Source organism: Macrobrachium nipponense, chromosome 42 (assembly GCF_015104395.2).
Source record: "Macrobrachium nipponense isolate FS-2020 chromosome 42, ASM1510439v2, whole genome shotgun sequence".
Lineage (NCBI taxonomy): Eukaryota > Metazoa > Arthropoda > Malacostraca > Decapoda > Palaemonidae > Macrobrachium > Macrobrachium nipponense.
This window is the reverse complement of record NC_061103.1, coordinates 43,071,857-43,092,874: the sequence shown is the minus strand read 5'-3', so window position 1 is coordinate 43,092,874 and position 21,018 is coordinate 43,071,857. Positions and strand designations below refer to the sequence as shown.

General features: G+C 40.9%; 1 pseudogene; it reads left to right on the top strand.

Moving 5' to 3' along the window:
* LOC135213358 (actin-interacting protein 1-like) overlaps positions 1-21,018 on the top strand; it is a 135,643-nt pseudogene that overhangs the window by 71,652 nt on the left and 42,973 nt on the right.

Sequence of the window (21,018 nt, the reverse complement as noted above, 5' to 3'; positions counted from 1 at the left end):
TGCTGTCAATTAATGACAGCTACCTACCTATACTATTCGTGTTTGAAACACCTGGGTATTCTACAGAAAAGCACTGCTGGGCACTTTGTTTAATTGGCCCCTTGAGAGTGATTGTAGAAATATATAGAAAAAAGCTAGAGTATCTTGGCAAATCTGTCAAATTATCTTGCCTGTACTGCATTATATGCAACCTTTTCTGTATGAAGATATTAATAAGCAATATCTCCAAACAGTGTTCTTCTATAGAATTACCAAACACTTGCTGTAGTTTAGGGCAGGCTAAACCTTTGCTTTCAACTAGAACCGACCCCTGGGATGAAATTCATGTTTCTGATCACGAAAAAAACTCATGGAAGTGTGTTTCATAATGGTGGTAATAAGCATCAGGTAGTGTGCTGAAAAGTTCATGAATTATGGAAATATAGTATATGCAAGAGTGGAAGGGTCATGTCCATAGCTGAGTCTTAATCCATTATGTAAGCTGCCACAGTAATCAGTCGTAGGCTACCAGTAACGCTATGTAACGGACAAAGCATAGAAGAATAATAAGTGGTGATGGTGACTCATGGTGCAATGCATTGTGCAAAAGATGGCAGTGGATACAAAAGTATATTCGACAGTTACAAATGAAATACAAAATAGGATTTTCTTTCTCATTCCTTGGTGGGTATTATTGTACATAAAACTATTATTACCGCTTGGACTAAAAAGTATGGTAGATCTATATTACTATTCCGCGGCAGCCTAGACTATGGCAGTTGCGGTTTATCTATGCTGTTTTACCTCCTGAACAAGAATTTTAAGTAGTATTTATTTGGACGACTATAATTAACCCCCAGGGGGTTGTACTAAACACTGTAAAATACATATGACGCCCCAATTACTGGTGGCTTTCGTATTCGCGGTGATGCATGATGCGGAATGCTTATATAGAACGGGCAAACTGAAAACCGGCTTTAAATGAGATTAGACAGTAACACGTGTTATCTTAAAGGCGGTAGGAAATAACTGATGGGTCACAGGTAGCCGTGGGCATTCTGGGTATACATCCGGCCGTGACCTGGTATAGATGCCATTACGTCCCTGGATCTCACAAGTGTAATTTTTAATTCTACCGGTTTCCAGCTTGGCGCTAGTAAATCCTAATGTTAAGACCGAAGGTTTGTTAGTTATGAAAATACAAATTAGTTACAAATTTGGTATTTTTTTTAGGCTTTAATGTTTTTGAACCTGTTTGTCATTTGTTTCGTAAACATATCAATACTACTAGAGATGTGGACTCTATCCTTATACCCTGCTAGTTGGGAGACTACAGCTGGGAAGTTGGTTTTTTGGAAAAAAACACAAAATGAGTGAAATACCTGTACAAGAACCTTAACTCCTTTGATAGTTATTGTTCAGATTAAAGTAAACTCATAGAAACTTTTTGTTTCAGGACAAACAATATCATGCACCGGGGTGGTAACGGACAGGTGCCCGAGGTTAGGTTTGGTTGGTTACATAATTTGCTTTGGAACAGACATCAGAAATATCAAGCACACATTAAAACTGAAAGATGGTATTTTCAAGTCCAAAATGTGAAAATGGTTTAAAGTAGAATTTTGAGAGAACGACAGGTGTATCAGAAGAATTTGTGGCAATTGCTGGTGTTTGTCAAGTAACACCGATTCCCTGTTTGCTGCTTATCGGTGCCAAAGGGATGTAGTAGATAAAAGCTATATGTAGTGGAAGTCGGGTAGAAAATTTATAGGACAACGGAGAGTGGAGAGAACTCATTTTAAATCTTAACCCCTTAAAGAAAAAAGCTGTTGCAAAAGGCTTTATTATAAATGAAATATTCACAGATATTTGTCATTTGTAGACCAGTATTAATGGATGAAATAAATACGTATTTAGTGATGAAGGACTAAAAGATCCGTGCCAAAGATTTGCGTAAATGTTTGCATTTAAGAATCTTTTTCCTTTTCTTTTATTCTAACTTCATGATTTGTACTACTATAGACTGCAGTGTTTCCTTTGAATATTTGTATATAAGCCCCATCCAGGTATATGTTCCCAAAAACCTCTAGTACAGTACAGGTGTATATCCCATTTTAAGTGGTCTTTTCTCTTACAGTTTCCATTTGGGCATGTTTGCCCCGCACTCAGCGAGGTCAGCCCATAGTTCTCAATGTGGATCCAAAGGGGAAGAAGCTACTTTATGCAAATAACAACTCGGTCATCATTCGAGATATCGCTGTAAGAGCCTTAATCCGTTTCAGAGTTGAGGATAATCTTCAGTAGCTTTCAGTGAAGTCCTTTAAAAATATTTTCTTTGTAATGCTTATACTAGTTGGTGACATTGTTGACTTTTTGTATGTCCAGAAATATTGTGAAGTTTACAGTTTTCAGAGTAAGTCTTGTGATAAATTGTTTTGACAGTTGTTAAAATTTTTGCAGTGTAGATTATATTTGATAGATAAGCCTGTGGTAAAAGCTGGTTTTTTACTTAAATTTTTTTATGCTAAAGATGTATAAGATGACATGTATCAAAAAATAACTATAAGCTTCAATTTTTCCAGTGATATATTATTTCATCTTAAGTTTTTTCTAGTTCCAAAAGGATAGTTTGTGTTGTGAAACTGGTGTGTATGTCCTCATAATTTGTATTGAATACTTCATTACTGGATTTTTACTTCAGTTCTCATGTGTACAGTCTTTAGCCATATTGTGCTTACAATGCACTGGATTGGTCAGTAATAACAGCATAAATTAATGATGGGTGTATTCAAGTAGCCTGCAGTATCTTCTAATGCTCTTTAGGAAATAAGGAAGTATGTACTTTTCTTTTGTAGAATCCAGCAGTTGCAGATGTATATACCGAGCATTCTGTACAAGTAAACGTTGCTCAGTACTCCCCTTCTGGTTTCTACATATGTTCTGGTGGTAAGTTAGTATTGTAAAATTCTCTTGACTGTGTAAGTGCCAGCAGTTCCCATATACTAATCCTTTCAGTTACAAGTGTGTGTTTTTGACAGTGAGGCCTATCACTTTGCTGCGTCATATTGATCCTTCTCCCCCTTCTTTGGAAATCTCTTGTGTCGTGTATGATTTGCATTTGTGAAAATTTTATGACCCCATCTGTGTTTATCTTCGATATTTCAGTACATATTGAGTATGCTTTCCTGGCATTCCTGCATCATCCACATGGATACTTTCCTTAGTTCATAATGAAACCGTTACTCATTCAGTGCAAACGTATCTCTAGCCACAAGAACTTGTTAAATAGTGAAAGATAACTGCCCATTTTGTAGTCAAGGTAAAAAGAATGCTCAAGATCTTAGTCTTCCCCTCAAGCATAATATTTAGCCCAAGTACAGGCTGGACATAAAATGCCTTACTTCTAGTAAGCTTTGCAATTCTGGATATCTTGGACAATTACATTTGATGAAATAATATTCCAGTTACCCGGCCTCATCCCACAATATCCACATGACATCTTTTCTGACTCTATCAGACCAGGTCTTGTGGTATGATATGATATTAAGTGCATGCTTTGCTTTCTTCCCAAGTACTGCACCCATCACATTGCTTGTGTGGATGGATGAAAGCTATTAAACGGTTACAAAATACTAGATAGTACTTGCATATTCAAATCTGTTATTTTTACTTAGAATACGTATCCTGTTTCAGACCTTTTTGACTTACAGAGTTTCAGATAATGGTTTAGGGCTAGACACAATTGAAAAAATTAAAATTGAGTTATGTATGGTGCATATACTGCATACTATTATTTAACATTTTATATTATCAAAGTATGTATTAGTTCTTAATTACTTTTGACTGAACTTTGCATGATACTGTACTCCAGTAAATTGATATTGAGTGAGAAGTTTACGTCTGATCCTGGTTTTCCATTATTGCCATTCTAGTTACTTCAAATTATTATTAAGATGGTGGATAAATTTTCCTGTGTATTTATTTTATTAACTTTTATTGTTGTACAGTTGTAATTAATTCTGACAAACTTGTGCCATACAGATCAACATGGCAAAGTCCGCATTTGGGATACAGTCAATCCAGAGCATCTTCTAAAAGCAGAATATCAGCCACTTGGCGGAGCTATTCGAGATTTATGTTGGTCACATGACTCGCAAAGAATTTGTGTTGCTGGTGAAGGCAGAGGCAAGTAAGTACTATGGGATTCTTTCTAATAATTTTTATTGCATGAAAGGTACCATAATATTTCTGATATATTTCACTTAAATATAATATGTAAGTACGTACAGTACATCTCCACGCCAAACTGATTTCACACAGTTTACTGTGTTTTTCATTCTTAAAATATATTTGTTTTGGGCATTTAATCTTAAGTAGTTTCAAAGAAAGAACAATAGTTAAAATTTATACTGAAGGGCAGCGTCTTAGTTGATAACTGATGATCATTGTAAAAGTTGAGTAGCAATCTGTTTACATTCCATGATAAATATTAGAGTTTGTATAGTCAGCAGTTATAGTGTCCTTTTTGTTTCAGATATGCCCATGTCTTCATGATGGACACCGGAGCCTCTGTTAAAGGAGATTTATCAGGACATCAAAAAGCCATAAATTCTGTCTCTTGGAAACCAACAAGACCTTTCAGAATTGTCACTGGATCGGAAGATAACAAAAGTGCCTTTTTTGAAGGCCCTCCTTTCACATTTAAATGCACAAGGAATGTAAGTCTGTAAAGTTTTGTTCATATTTTAAGTATGTTATCCACACTAATTTTGTGAAGCCAGAGCAATTCCGATAAGCAGAATATTGATTTTAGGTTGTCTGGATGTTGATTGTATTCTTGTTATGCTGTCCTGTAGTTTAGTAAACTGTGTACTAGAACTTGTATTTCAAGGTAGGAGAAATAATATGTATATGGTGTCCTTCCAAGAAGTTGGTAATTCAGGTTTTCAAGATTGTAATTAATTTTGGTTGTGTTTTCCTTTCTTTTAATGTAGGATCATACAAAGTTTGTGCAGACAGTAGGTATTCTCCAGATGGAGAGTACTTTGCTACAGGAGGTTTTGATGGCAAGATCTTCATTTATGATGGAAAAGAAGGAGAAATGAAGAAAGAATTGGGAAGTCCAGCTCACAAGGGTGGGGGAATTACGCTTGTAAGTACATGTTGACTTTTTTTTCTTTTCCACTCTGTAAGAAGGTTATCATTTGATGTCTTCATTGATTATTTGAATATATATCTCTGAATTTTAAAAACTAGTGTAAGTAAAATATCCACGATCTATAGTTGTACATAAACATAACTTGTTCTTAACATTCAAAATGGCATAAGATTTAAGTTGACCTGCAACTTTAATATTTATGCATATATGGTGTCATTACTAAAGTAACCTTTACTCAGCCTAAAATTCTAGATTTTTGACAGCTGTTGATCACTTGCATTAAGTAATAACTTGGCTGATACATTTTTGCAAGTACAGCAACATACTGAATGTGTATTTTAATTTATCAATTTTTAAACAGGTTTCTTGGAGTCCAGATAGTAAAAAACTGTTGTCTGCCAGTGGTGACAAATCATGCAAGATATGGGACATTGAATCAGGAAGGCCGGACAGAATTCCAGATGGGCTCAGACGTAGAAGATCAACAGGTTTCTTGTATCTGGTCTGGAGAGCATCTTATCTCGGTTGGGCTTTCTGGATTTATTACCTACCTGGATCCTTCAGATCCAGCAAACCAAGAAAGTCTTAAAGGTAAGATGGCAGTGAACTTTGATCTAAATTAACTTACTTACCTGTTTCTTGATGGTTTTTCACTTATTGTGTTATGGAATTAACTTGTAAACTTGAATCATGGAAGTTTATAAGGTTTTTTATTCATCAAAATCTGGAATTCACTCACTGTAGCAAATTATTGTATTAACACACATATCAACCCATGAAAGCTTCCGTATGAGATAATGGTTTAAATTTTTCAAGTATTTATATCATTTGCTTTATTCTTGGAGATATTGGTTAAGTACATCAGCATAAGTAGTAGTTGAATAATGTATTACATTAAAAATTTACATGATGTGGATTTAAAAGTTTACTTGAAAAGATTTTTTATTTTTGTCAAAATAAATGTACAGTAGAGCCTCGGTTCTCGACGATAATTCGTTCCAGAAGGAGCGTCGAAATTCGATTATTTCGAGAACTGAATCAAGTTTTCCCATAAGAAATAACTGAAAATGGATTAATCCGTTCTTGACCATCAGTTATTACCCTAACCTTGCCTTTTTTATACAATACATTACATGTAAATTACAACTAAATAAGTTAAAAGTTAAATAAATATCATGTTAAACATGTATTTATAATTTTAAATGTATAATATACTGTATAAAAGAAAACTAGCCTGCGTCCAACCGATTGTTGACCAAGCGCCATAGGCTACCTAGGTAAATAGTAAGTAGAACGTAGTGTAGTGGGTAGGCATAAAACGTGTTGCTAACATAATAAAAACATTGAAAAGCAAGTCTAATTATTACAGTAAATTAATAAATTATTAAAATTAAACCCAATTTATATTTATCAAAAACTTGCCAAAATTTGCTACAGTAAGTCGGCATTTAAGCATAGCGCAGCCCTGGTGGTTTATATCGGAACTATGGTAGTAAACAAACCATATCTCGCTATAAGCCTAGAAACGTTTACATTCGATATTAATTTATGGTAAATCTTTTACGGAGTCGACTGCAATACTGTATACAAATTTGATTGAAAATTATCTTTCAGTAAATGTAATGTTATTGATACTAACGATTTTGTTTCATAAATGTCCTTATAAAAAAGGTGTGTCTTTTACGGCAAATTGTCCAATATCAGGGCTGGTTTCAAGCTTATTAGACTTTGACAATTATTATGGTACTGCATGGTACATATATACGTACTTATAAGTAAAAGAATCTTCTTAATGTCTTTAATTACTATACCATTACGTACCAGCATCTCTTGAGTTTAATATCAAGCTACCTCTCTTTTTTTTTTTTTTTTTTTTTTTTTTTTTTGTTTTTTTTTTTTTTCCGAGGACGCTTATAAACGAAGCATACAGATTGCGTTCGTTACCGCGCACGCGTTGCATATGTAAACTGTGTTACTACCAGACCTCATACGTAAACATTGACGTCTTTTTACAGTAGACATAAAAGAATCGTCTTAATTTCTATAATTATTCTATACCATAGCGGCTTCTCTGATTAAGCTAAGGCTAACCTCCTCTTTACCAGCAAGCTTAACAAAGATTAAGATTGCGTTCGCTACCGAACGGCACAAGTTACGTATGTGACAGTGGTTTCACTACCAAATCTCACACGTAAACAATGACGTATTTTTACAGTAAACATAAAAGAATCTACTTAATTTCTATAATTAATGTATACCGTAGCAGATTCTGAGTTAACCTAAGGCTAACTCTTCTTTACCAGCACGCTTAAAAAGCTTAGATTGCGTTGCTACCGAACCGAACATGTTACGTATGTAACTGGTTACACGTAAACACTGACGTATTACAGTACAACATAAAAAATTCTTCTTAATTCTTAATTACTACTCACTTAATATGGCATAGTGGCTTCTCTGATGTAAGCTATGACTAACTTCTTTACCGGCAAGCTTAACAAAGCTTAAAGATTGCATTCGCTTCCGAACCGCACATGTAACCTACGTACGTAACATTGCCTTCACTCCAAACCTAACACTTAAATACGTATTGCATTTGCTACTGAAACACGCGCCTCAAGTGTGAGCATGGTTTTAGAATATGTCTACGCTTGAAAAAAAATCAAGCAAGGGTGCTTGATTAAATCTTTTTTCGCTCATCACTTTCATGCAGAGGAGAGGATAGACGAAACTTAAGGTTTATTTTGGAGTTGGAAATGATATAAACATTTTGAAGAAGGAAAACGCGAGATGCCATGTAAACACTTTTCCATTATTTCAGAGATTAACAATAGCAAAAGGTTTTAATAGATAGCCAGTAGTAATGTTGGGACCCATGAATCAAAAGGTAGCTGCGTATAGAGTTGATACCACCGAAAAAGCAAACAAAATGCACGCAAGGTGTACAAGACACGACACATGTTTGAATGTTTGTAAACATTAGTTGCGGACTTTAAACAATGCTGAGTGTCGTCACCAGTGTTACCAACCGTTTTGCTAAATTATGCTAGTCGGTCCAAGCAAGAATTTATGCCAAATATGGTGCAATTTTGTGCCAGAATTATGCTATTAATCTATCATTATCTCATTTCTCTAATACATTTGAGCTAAAACAACGATGTAATGGAAATTTAAAACATTTATATATTAGGTGAAATGATACAAAGTGACGAACAGACAATATTATAACTAATAATTTGATGATCTTTACATGTTAGGAAACTCGTAATAAAACACCATTTTTCTTTATTAGATCACATACGCAATCACTAGTACACTATTTGATATGCAATCACTATTATACTATATGACAAATGCGTGAAGATCACACATACAAATGTGAAGAAAAACAACAAATTTTACTTATTACTGCATCATTATCATGCACTCAGAACCATTTTTCTTTAACAGGTCACATAAACAATTAATAAATACTTGAAAATGTGTGAAAATTACTTCAAATATAAAATTTTGTTATTTACTGCTATTTACTGAAAAATTAAAACTAAAAAAAAAGGTAAACAAACAAACCAGTCTCTACTCAAGAAGAAAAACATACGTACTTATTACTTGATCATTATCATGCCACTGAAACACTATTTTTCTTTAACAGATCACATACACAATGAATAAATACTTGAAAATTGTGTGAAAATCACTTCAGACATAATTAAAATTTTGATAACTACTGAAAAAAATAAAACTTTAAAAATTAAAAAAGGGAAAAAAGTAATTCTTTACTCATGAAGAAAAAACATTAACACTTTACTGATCGTTTGTCATGCCACTGTGGGTATTTATTTATATTCACAAAATTTAACATTCCTTAGTTGGGTTCAAACTTAGCAATTAACTCATTTGTTAGTGCTGCTTTGAGGCAATTTCACTTGAAGATACATTCACTATAGCTGTGTATGAAATTGAGGAATTTTCTGCATTTTATTTAAAATTTTAGTGAAAATACATTCTAAAATTGTACTAGAACCCTAAGTGTGAAAGAAATTATGCTAAGCTCCAATTCTTGGGTCAAATTATGCTAAAAAAAACATGAAATTATGCTACATTTGGTAGCACTGGATGACGCCAACTAGCGGCGGCTGGCGGAAACAGTTTTGTTTACAAACATCATATGGTCGTGGGTCGGAAACTGGTTTTTTGGTTGAAAACAGATACAAAGTTTATTGGAAATTTAGTGGCGAAATCCGATTATGTCGAGTTCTAATACGGTCGTGAACCGGGTTTCTACTGTATGTTCCTTGATTTAATGTATGCTTGTACTTATATATATATTATTATATCTATATATCTATATATATATATTTATTATATATATATATACTATATACTATATATTATATATATATATATATATATATATATATATATATATATCTAATATATATATATATATATATTATTATATATCTATAATATATATATCTATATAATATATATAAATATTATATATATATATAATTTTTTTTTGGTATTCAGGGCCACAGTAAGCCAATCACAAGAGTGGCACTGTCAGCAGACCTCAGTACCCTATATACCACAGGTGTTGATGGAGCTGTTACATCTTGGGATGTCAAGACAGGTAATGGAGCTTTTGTCTCTTGTAACTTTTCATTGCCAATAAAGTAAAGGAAATTAAATTGAATTTTCCTACAGGGATGTGAGGATATAATTGATCATGCATGTGGCCAGTTGCTAATTTTTTAATTGTTCAATACACGAAACAAACCTTCGGTCTTAACATTAGGATTTACTAGCGCCAAGCTGGAAACCGTAGAATTAAAATTACACTTGTGAGATCCAGGGACTAATGGCATCTATACCAGGTCACCGGGCATGTATACCCAGAATGCCCACGGCTGCCTGTGACCCATCAGTTATTTTCTACCGCCTTTAAGATAAGACGTGTTACTGTCTATCTCATTTAAAGCCGGTTTTTCAGTTTGCCCATTCTTTATCCATTTCATTTTTTATTTTTTCATTCCTTTTCTTTCTCCAAGTGTGATCAGTGTGTGGTAAGAGTGTATACGTGGTATGATGGAGAATTTTGCCTCAACATCGGGATCGTCTACCGCTTCGAAGAGGAGACAAAGGAAATGCCCAGGAGTCAGTGGCTTTCCATGTTCTAGGTTCCTAACTTCGGTGTCGACGGATCCTCATCCAACGTGTAGTAGATGCAGGGAAAACGTATGTACGGTTACTAATCCGTGTTCTGTTTGTCGCGGTTGGTCGGTGGAACAGTGGAAGAAGTTCTATGGGAAAAGCCAATACAAAAGGAAGGGGGTGACGCCATCTTTGGTTGACCAAACCTTACCGGCTTCTTTTGTATCGGTAATAAACCAGGCTGCTCCATATGTTTCTCCACCTGCTTTTGAATTGTCTCATACCCCTTCGGTTTCTCCTAGCGGTTCTGTATCGGAAACGTCAGGAGGGGCCTTGGGTAATTTTATGAATAATTTGCACTCTCCTTTGTTCCCAGCAAGCAGAGGGGGAGATCCGCCATCTTTGTTCCAGGCTCCTGCTACTCAAGCGCATAGGTTAGATGGTACGTGGTCAGCGCTAGGCCTACCAGGCGTACCAACCTTGGATGGTCTGCTTGCGCATTATATGACGTCACGGTTCCAGCAGGGTCCGGCAGCGCTGAATGTTCCTCATCCCCCGGGCTTGCAATTTATGGGAATTAATGCCGCGGCTTCACCATCCCACTCAGTATTTACAGCGATGCAGAACGTTGGAGGTAGTTTGGCAGCAAACGTGCGGTTGCCAGCAGAAACCTCTCAGTCTCTCCCTACGAGAGGGAGGACGTCACAACATACGTCACACTCTGAGATGGCAGGCGTGATGACGTCACAGACCGATCTCGGCCTTTTTCGCGACTGAACCCAGACGCTAATACGCCTTCTCACCCGTCAATGCAAACTGTAATGCAGAAATTACAGGATATAGAGGAGAGAATGAATAAGAGAGACAAAAAGAAAAAGTGTGATTCGCCTTCTTCGTCTTCTTCCTCTAGTTCGGCGTCATCGCTAAGTCCGATAACGTCACGGCGAGCGCCAGGTCAGAATTCGTTGGAGGAGGATTCGGGAGTTCCTGGCGGATCCTCGGGCCAAGAGGAGAAGAATCAATTCTTCCTCTTCTTCGGACCAAGACTGTCATTTCCAAGTCAGCAAGAAGGTCGGAAAATCAGTGGCTATTAAGCACAAGGTTGGCAGACGAAGCCGTTCGCAAGAGTCCGAACAAGCGAGAGAGGTGACGGCCGGCGAGCTAGCGGCCGAGGCGGAGTTGCCAGTTCGGATCGCAAAAACTGCGATACCTCTGGTAAAATCGACGTTGGCGGCGAAAGGTGCAGCAGAGGATGGAATGCAGGTCCCAGTTTCGCCCGTAAGGCCGTTCAAAATACGTACGAAGGACGATAAGGCTCCTATTAAAAGTACGAAAAATAGAGAGTTGGCAACCTCGGCGGATACGTTCGTGGAAGGCAGTGTCCGTCTGGATAGAAGGCCGAGGCCGGGCTCGCCGACGCTCGAAAACGATGCCAATGCTAATAGAGACGAACTTACCTCTGTCTTAAGGGAGCCTTCATCGTGGAGATCTAGACGAGATTCTCGCTCTAGATCCGTGAGCAGAGAAAGAGTGAGACGTTCTCGTTCCCCTGCTGACTATCTGGGATCGAGCCAACAGCGGCCAGCAAAGATCAAAGAGACCGCGGCCGTAGGGGCAGGTGGCCGTGGAATTCCGGGCCGTCTGTCAGAAGATAGAGGCGAGACAACATCCCTCGTGACGGAGAGTGGTACACTAGAGCCGGAGGAAGGAGAAAACCAAGAGTTTCTGGCCTCGTATGCAGAGGTTATTGATTTGATTCGTCAATTCAATAGCCTTTCGGAGAAGACAGAAACACCGGCCAGTATGCTTCCTCCTGGAATTGACATGGCGTTTGGACTAAAGAGGATACCAAGGTGTCGTATGAATTGCCTTGTTCGAGTCATGCGGAATCGGTCTTGCAACACGTAAACGCAAAGATTGCAGGGAGGGATAATTCCTTAAGATCTAATAGATCATTTAAATTTATTCCCCCTCCAATGATAAAACAAAGGAAATATTATACGACACCGAAGGTCCCTTTGCTGTCTAGACAAATGAACCCTAATGTTGTAAGGTTAAGGCCTGGATTAACCTTGGATCAGGTTAAAATGGAGTGCCTTCGATGACGTACCAAGAGGCTGCTACGTTAGAAGCAACAGCTTCTTCTGTCTTTCAGGCTGCGTCCTGGTTAGACCTTTGGTCAACAGCAGTGGCGAAAATTGCATCCTCGGAAGCAACAAGGAAAGTAGTGGATGAACCATTGTTCATTAGATTACTACAGTCAGGGTCCAAGGCGATTGCGTACCTGACAAACGTAAGTGCCAATGTTTGGGCAAATATCCTGCTAATGAGGAGAGATGCAGCATTGGCTAGACTAAGCCGCAATGTGGATTTGGATTCCCTGTTAGCAATGAGGAATGGGGATATCTTGGAATCGCAACTACTGTTGCCAGAGGTCATACTGGAAGAGGCGATAGATAAAAGAAGGATGGACACTAACGATAGGTTGGTGCAACAGGCAGTTAGGAAAACGTCTAACAACCAAACTACTCCTTTGGAGGGAAGACAACAGCAGATGTCTCGAAAGAAGACAGTGAGACATAGCATCCCTAATAGAGTCACAAGACCCTCTTCCCCAAAGAGGATAACTCATCGGCCCTTTCACAATAGAAACAACAGAGGAAGGGGCAATAGGGGAAGAGGGAGAGGCTCAAGAAGATAGGATGGGCGCCTCCCATCACTCGGCCACACCCAGTGGGCGGTTGCCTGGCAAATCACTGGAAGGTGTGGCAGGAACTAGGGGCAGAGCAGTGGGTGGTGGATGTTCTCAGGATCGGGTATTTGATTCCGTTCGAGGGTAACCCCGCCCCTGACAGATCAACCATTACCCCACGTCACTTATGCCCACAAATCAGAAGGCCACTATTCTGCAGGACGAAGTGAAGAAGATGATGGAAAAGGAGCTGTGCAACAAGTATGCAGTCCGACAAAAGGCTTCTACAGCAGGATTTTCCTGGTACCCAAAGCCAACGGGGAGTGGAGGACAGTAATAGACCTGTCAACGCTGAATCTGTTTATAAGGAAAACCAGTTTCAAGATGGAAACTCCGAAAACAGTTCTACAAGCAGTCAGAATGGGAGACTTTATGCTGACAGTCGATTTAAGGACGCATACTTTCAGATACCAGTCCATCAGTCTTCAAGGAAATTTCTCCGCTTCAGTCTCGCAGGGAAAGCTTTCGAATTCAAGGTCCTGTGCTTCGGATTGCCAACGTCTCCTCAAGTTTTTACAAGAGTGTTCACCCTCGTGTCGGCGTGGGCGCATGCTCAGGGGATCAGGCTAATAAGATATCTGGACGATTGGCTGGTGATAGCAAAGTCCAGGGAGAAATTACTCAAGGACAGGGCGGCCCTCCTGCAGCTTTGTCACAGCCTAGGTATTGTGGTGAATCAGCAGAAGTCGCAGCTGGATCCAAGTCAAACGTTTTCGGAATATCTGGGAATGGTGATAGACCACCCAACACAAGCCAAAGTATTCCCGACAGACCAAAGAGTAGAGAAATGCAAACAAGTGGTGAATGCCTTTCTCGGAAAGCAGACACAGCCAGCAAGACAGTGGCAGGTGGTGCTGGGAATCCTAACCTCCCTGGAGAAGCTAGTACCACAAGGAAGGCCACACCTTCGGTCTCCTACAATGGAGGATGAAGGAGTTTTGGTCACCAACAGTAGAATCACCAGTACGAGCAAATTCCCTTGTCGGCAGAAGTGAGGAAAGACTTGCTGTGGTGGGTGGACGACGACAATCTGACAGTGGGTGTCCCCCTTCAACAATCCTCCCCAGACCTCTTGCTGTTCTCGGATGCGTCACTAGAAGGCTGGGGAGCCCATATGGAGGAGTTGATGGTGTCAGCAAAATGGAGTTGCAAGGACAGAGAACTCCATATAAACGTGCTGGAGTTGAAAGCAGCTTTCCTGGCTCTAACAAGAATTCAGGGAGAGAGTAAAGGGACACTCAGTGGTATTGATGTCAGACAACACCACAGTAGTAGCTTATATAAACAAGCAAGGAGGCCTAGTTTCTCGGCAGTTACATGTGATGACAGTTCAACTTCACCAGTGGGCTATAGAGAACCTGGTAGACATCAAGGCCAGGTATATTCCGGGAAAAAGAAACATAGTGGCCGACAAGTTGAGCCGCAGGGATCAGATTCTGGGAACGGAGTGGTCCCTACACCAACAGGTAGTGGACAGGATGCTCATGTTGTGGGAAGGACCGATCATAGACCTATTCGCAACAGGTACAACAAAAAGTTGGAAGTGTATTGTTCAGTAGTCCCGGACGCAGAGGCAGTAGCAGAAGATGCGCTACAACACCCCTGGGACAATCTGGACGTGTACGCATTTCCTCCATTTTGTCTAATCCGTCAGGTTCTGAACAGGGTAATGCGGTCTCAGAACCTCAAGATGACCCTGGTAGCCCCGTTATGGCCGAAAGCAGAGTGGTTTCCAGACCTACTGGAACTCCTAGTAGATGTGCCAAGAGAGTTACCTCCATGGAGCAACCTTCTGTGTTAGCCTCACGTGGAGAGGTACCACCAGTCGGTGAAGTCCCTATCGCTTCACGGGTGGAGACTGTCAAGTATCTCCTCCGAGAGCGAGGGTTTTCGCAGAAAGCAGCAACTCAGATGGCAGGTAATATCAGAAAATCATCTGCGACAGTATACAAGGAAAGTGGTCAGCATACTGTGAGGTTGTGTCGTAGAGGGAACGTGTCTCCACTCGGTACCACTATTCAGCAGTTAGCAGACTTTCTGATATATCTCAGAACAGAAAAACATATGTCTGTATCTGCAGTGAAGGGGTACAGGGCTGCTCTAGCCTCAGTCTTACGAATGAAAGGAGTGGACATATCGTCTTCATGGGAGTTGGCCATGCTGATGAGGAGCTTTGAACAGTCATGCCCACCAAAGGAGCTAAAAGCCCCAGATCTGACCAAGGTACTGAGTAGTCTGACAAAACCCCCCTACGAACCACTAAGGCAGTCCACGGATAGGAGCCTGACCCTGAAGACAGTCTTCTATTGGCCCTGGCTTCAACCAAAGGGTGGGGGAGCTACATGGCCTCTCATATCTCATAAAGCACTCGAGAGGTTGGAGATCAATGGTGTGTGAGTTTGTCCCAGAATTCGTGGCAAAGACCCAAAATCCAACAATAGTAGACGGCAGATTCGACTCCTTTACCATACCTTCCTTGGCAGACTTTGTAGACAACGACAAAGCTGAGATGCTCCTGTGCCCCGTCAGGGCACTAAGGGAGTACTTAAAGAGAACAAGCACCTCAGGCCGGGGGTGCCAGAGCTTGTTCGTAAGTACAGGACGGAACAAGAAGGAAGTGTCCAAGAATACAATATCATTTTGGCTAAGGGAGACGATCAGAGATGCTTATAGTACTGCAGAAGACAGAGGGTCAGATAGCCAGGGAGCTAGTAGCTCATGACATCAGGGGTGTGAGTGCTTCCCTGGCATTTAAAAAGAACATGTCTGTGGATAAAATTCTGAAAGCTGGCGTGTGGAAGCGCCAAACAACTTTCACCTCATTTTATTTGAAAGATTTGTGCCCATAGATCCTTGGACACCTTTTCCTTGGGTCCAGTGGTGGCGGCCAACAAGTGATATAGTTCATCCAGTGCCCCTGGCGGGTCAGTTTGCGTCTAGTCTAAGATGAAGGTATGAAAGTAGAATGAATGGGATGACTGGTCTTTTTTCTTTACTACTTTCTTCCTACTCCTTTAACTACGGGCAATATGAAGGAGAGTACCGTCATGTGCTGGAACGGACTAGATGCAGGTGAGATGGTCAGTCATACTGTGAAGCTATCTTAGCTGATGATATACTTTTTCAGTAGCAACACACCCCTCTGGATAATAAGGAAAAGAGGGGTGAAGGTGGATCCAGTCGCAAGGAACAAGAGTAAACAGTAGAATGGTATCTACACCCAGTGGGAGGAAACCAATAGATCCGCTTATATCTTTGGTCCTAGGTTCATTGTCCATTCTCTTAGAATTTCCCTATATATTCGGAAATGGATAAGGTGGCAAACTCCCAGTCAGTTGTAGAGACTTACCTCCCTCCAATAGTAAGTCTATCCTAATGTTAAGACCGAAGGTTTATTTCGTGTATGAACAAATACCAAATTTGTAACTAATTTGTATTTTTCATAACTAACAAACCTGAGGTCTTAACAGTTAAAGGCCCACCTCGAACCACCCCTCTAGCAGTCTAAACTGGGTTAGAAATATAACTGATGGGTCACAGGTAGCCGTGGGCATTCTGGGTATACATGCCCCGTGACTGGTATAGATGCCATAGTCCCTGGATCTCACAAGTGTAATTTTAATTCTACCGGTTTCCAGCTTGGCGCTAGTAAATCCTAATGTTAAGACCTCAGGTTGTAGTTATGAAAAATACAAATAGTTACAAATTTGGTATGAAAAATACAAATTAGTTACAAATTTGGTATGTTTTTAAAATTTATTCCCAATTACCAAAAGATGGTTCCGTTGGTTCATACTTCTGCAAGAGGGAAAATATACAGGTGACTTTTATCCTGAAGAATTTTACCAATGAATTATTGCATTATTTGAAGAACATTGTAGTTTGTAACTAAATCTACTGATCTAATTTACTGTTGCACAAAGATGCATGAACTACTAACACCCTCCTTTCTTTTGTTGCAATGATTCTTTGTTTAAAATACTTTTGATCAATGAATTACAGTGTATGTACTTGGCAAACTGTTCCACAATTTGGTTGTAGACGAAATAAAACATCTTAGCAAACTTTGTGGGTATTAAGCCTGTTGCTAGAAAATGACACGATTTACAGCTACAGCCTGCCTAGTGTTGTTGCAAGCAAAAACTGCTATGTGCGGTGAGGAAGGGTGCAGAGAAAGTCAGTCATCGAATGCATTTTGTGCAACAAACATATTGAATTCAACTTTATTTTATGTCAATGAAAGAATCAATTTTGTTTATATTTTTAGGCCAGAATGAAAGAATTGCTGGAAAGGGACACGGTAATCATGTCAGTGGACTCATTATTAAAGATAATCTCATCTACACAGCAGGAATTGATGACACTATAAAGGCAATAGGTAAGACACACTGTATTTTTTTTGTTTTTATTACAAATTGAAAATTGCTATTTTGAATCTTGCAAATTTTATGCTAAAAAAAATTCTTATTTCAAGGAATAATAGAAATAAGTTAGATAAGATTTATTGGTCAAAGAATTCATCTTAGATATCAAACTTTGGTTCTGTGGACGTGTTTTATTTTGAAATACTAAACTGTTTTCTTCTTTTGTAGATCCTGTTGAACATACGTACAATGGCACATCTATTTCTCTAGGATCACAGCCTAAAATGATTGCTCCCATTGAAGATGGAATCATTGCTGTTACAACCAAAGAGGTGAAGTATTTATATTATGCAGGTTCAGTTCATGCATATTTTACAAATGCTCTATGGCACTTTTCAGTAAATTTTAAGCATATGATTGTACTAAGGTACTAACAGATTTTGGTTTTGCTGGAAGAACCACCCTGAATTGAGCTTTTGTTCATGCAACTTACCTGTCAGATATACATATAGCTGTATTCTTCCAAAGTCCGACAGAATTTAAAAAAACTTACGACACACTAGTGGGAGTCAGGTGATTAGTACCCATTCCCGCCGCTGGGAGGCGGGTATCAGGAACCATTCCCATTTTCTATTCAGATTTTTTCTGTCGCCGGTGCTGTAAACATCTGTTTTCAGCACCTCCGTCTGGAATTTTGGAAACTTTTGGCTGCTTAAGTATCCTGTTTGGTTTTTTGGTATATTGACTTTGGATCGGTAGCTAGGCACACGTTACTTGTGAAATTAATTGGATTTTGGCTTGATTTTCCTTATAACTAAGATCTCTGGGTCTAGTTCGGTTAGCGCCAGGTTTTGCAGTAAGGATGAATGTAGGGTGAGGCTACCGAAAGCATCGGTAGACCCACATACAGTACGTAAGAGTTGTAGAGGGCATGTATGTTTGTATGATGATCGCTGCAAGGAGTGTGAATGTCTTTCTGATTCCAGCGTGGAAGTCGTATGAGTCCTATCTTCGCAAGTTTGGGAGCGGGATTAGGGTGAGGCGGTCTTCCTCCAGGAGCGTTTCAGAGAGTAAACGTCAGGATATTTCTCCTACTAACCCTCCTTTAGTTTTTGCTTCTCCTAACCCTGTAGTGCTGCCTTCGGGCCCTGAAACAGTGTCTTGGTGGAGGGTAATGCCCTTGTGTTGATTCTAGAGTCGATACGCAATCTGGAATCGAAAGTTCTCGCCTTGGAAGGCGAAAGTGCAAAGTGCAGCAGTGCCCCTTGTGTTGTGGAGGGTGCGTCAGATCGGCCCCATTTCGCCTCTAGGCCTGGACCTCTGCCGGACTCCCAGGTTTCAGGGAGAGGGTATGTCGAAAGCCAAAGGAGGGTTACGGGGAACCCCCACCGATCTGACGTGCCTTCGGCAGTTTCTGTTGATGCTACCCAGACTGCCAAGGAGCCGTGCGCGTGCACGCCTCCTCAAGGAGTGCTTTTTGTCTTCCGAGGCTTCCTCCCCGCGTAAGGGGTGGAGTTCTCATTCGGATTCACGCCCGTTGAAAAGGAGCGTTGGTGAGCGCGTCCTGGCTTTTCTGCTGAACTGCGGTCTTCGCCTGATAGTGCCTTCGCGGCCATCCCGCCGCAGAAGGAGGAGTAGGGCGTCATCAGATGATGACTCCTTTGAGTGCCCCAGTCGCTCCAGAGTTCGCTCAGTGGCGGTTCCTGTGAGAAGGAAGAATGCGTCCCCTCGCCCCTCGCCTTCTCACAGGATCAGCCCCTCTCCTGAGAGGGAGTCTTCTCCTACTGAGAAGATTCTTCGCTCTTTGCAGCAACAACTTGCTGCTGTGATTTCCAAGAGAGAGACGGAACCACGTCGGAGGAGGAAGGATGTCAGGCTGCCCGTCAAGAGATCTAGACAGTCTCCCTCTCCTTCTCCTCACTCGTCTCTGTCACCTGTATCATCGCCTTCTAGAGTTCGTGCGGCTCCCCAGCGGCTTTCTAGAGTACGAAGACGTCGTTTCTCGCTCTTCACATAAGGCGGGTTGTCTTGCTCGGTTAAGCTTGACACCTGTCAGGAGCGTGACGCTTTTTTGGACGCTTCTGTTAAAGCTCAACCTGATCTTGACGCTCGGCCAGACGCCAGGCGCTTGCAAGTGGACGCCAAACGCGCGCCAGTAGAAGCCAAGAGTGCGCCAGTGGACGCCAGGCGCGCGCCTGTTGACGCTCGGGTGGACGCTCGTCGACGCCCGCGCGTGTTTGAGGACACTCTTCAGGATTCAAACACGCCTTCAAGAGGTGCACCGTGTTCCGTCTTCGTCTTTACCTGCTCAGGATTCGGCTTTGCCTTCGACTTCGCAACATCGTTTCGATTTGAGACTTGGACCTGAGGGTCTAGTATCGTTGCTAGTTCCTCCTACTTCACCTGTGTCGGAAGGTGAGATAAGCGTGGCTTCAGAAGAAGCTGATGATGAACAACCTCTGGCTCCTGTCTCTTCAGACTACCATGTCTTGACCCACCTTCTTCAGTCTGCGTTCGGAGACACTTTCCAACCTGCAGCTCCTCGCTCTCCCCCCTCTCAACTTTCGTCTTCTAAGATCAACAAAGTTTCGGGGTTTGTTAAAATGAAGAAGTCCCTTTCTACTAAGAGGGCTTTTCGTAAAGTCCACGACTGGATGGAACGAAGGAAGGCTCAAGGCAAGACCTCGTTTGCTCTTCCGCCTTCTAGGCTTAGCGGAAAAGCAGGAATGTGGTATGAGACAGGGGAGGACGTCGGTATCAGACTTCCCTCTTCTGCACAAGGAGACTTTGCAAGTCTTGTAGATGCTTCGAGGAGGTCCCTCCTTTCATCATCCAAAGTGACCTGGTCGACGACGGAGATCGATTATCACCTTAAAGGCCTCTTTCGGACGTTAGAGGTCTTTTAACTTCTTAGATTGGTGTCTTGGAGTTCTGGATACCAAGTCTCGGAGTCCCGAATCGGTTAGCCTGGGGGAGCTGTCCAGCGTCATGTCGTGTATGGACAAGGCCGTCAGGGATGGTTCGGAGGAGCTGGCGGTGCATTTTTGCACAGGACTCTTAAAGAAGAGATCCCTGTTTTGCAACTTCACTGCCAAGTCAGTTTCTCCTTCGCAAAAATGCAGAAGTTGCTTTTCGCTCCTCTCTTTCGCATCATCTCTTCTCCCAGGCTATGGTTAAAGACCTTGCAACTAGTCTGCAGGAAAAAGCTACACAGGATCTCCTCGCTCAATCGTCTCGAAGATCTGCAGGCCCTTCGACTTCAGGAGTTCCGATTGCTAAGAAATCGAAGCCCTTTCGAGGTGGATCTTCCTTGAGACCGGCCCCTCGAGGAAGAGGCACTTCCAGAGGCAGAGCCCCTGCGCTTTCAAAGGGCAAGAAGTGAAATAGAAGTCCTTCAGTCACCGGTAGGAGCCAGACTTCAGCTTTTTGCGAAAGCCTGGAGAGAGAGAGGTGCGGGCGCATGGTCGCTGGACATCTTGGAAAAGGGTTACCGTATCCCTTTCCTGAAATCACCCCCGCTGTCTATGACACCCAGGGATATGTCGCCCTCGTACCGGGGGGAAAAAACAACAAGTTCTTTTCAATGCTCGATCAGATGATCGAAAAAGAAG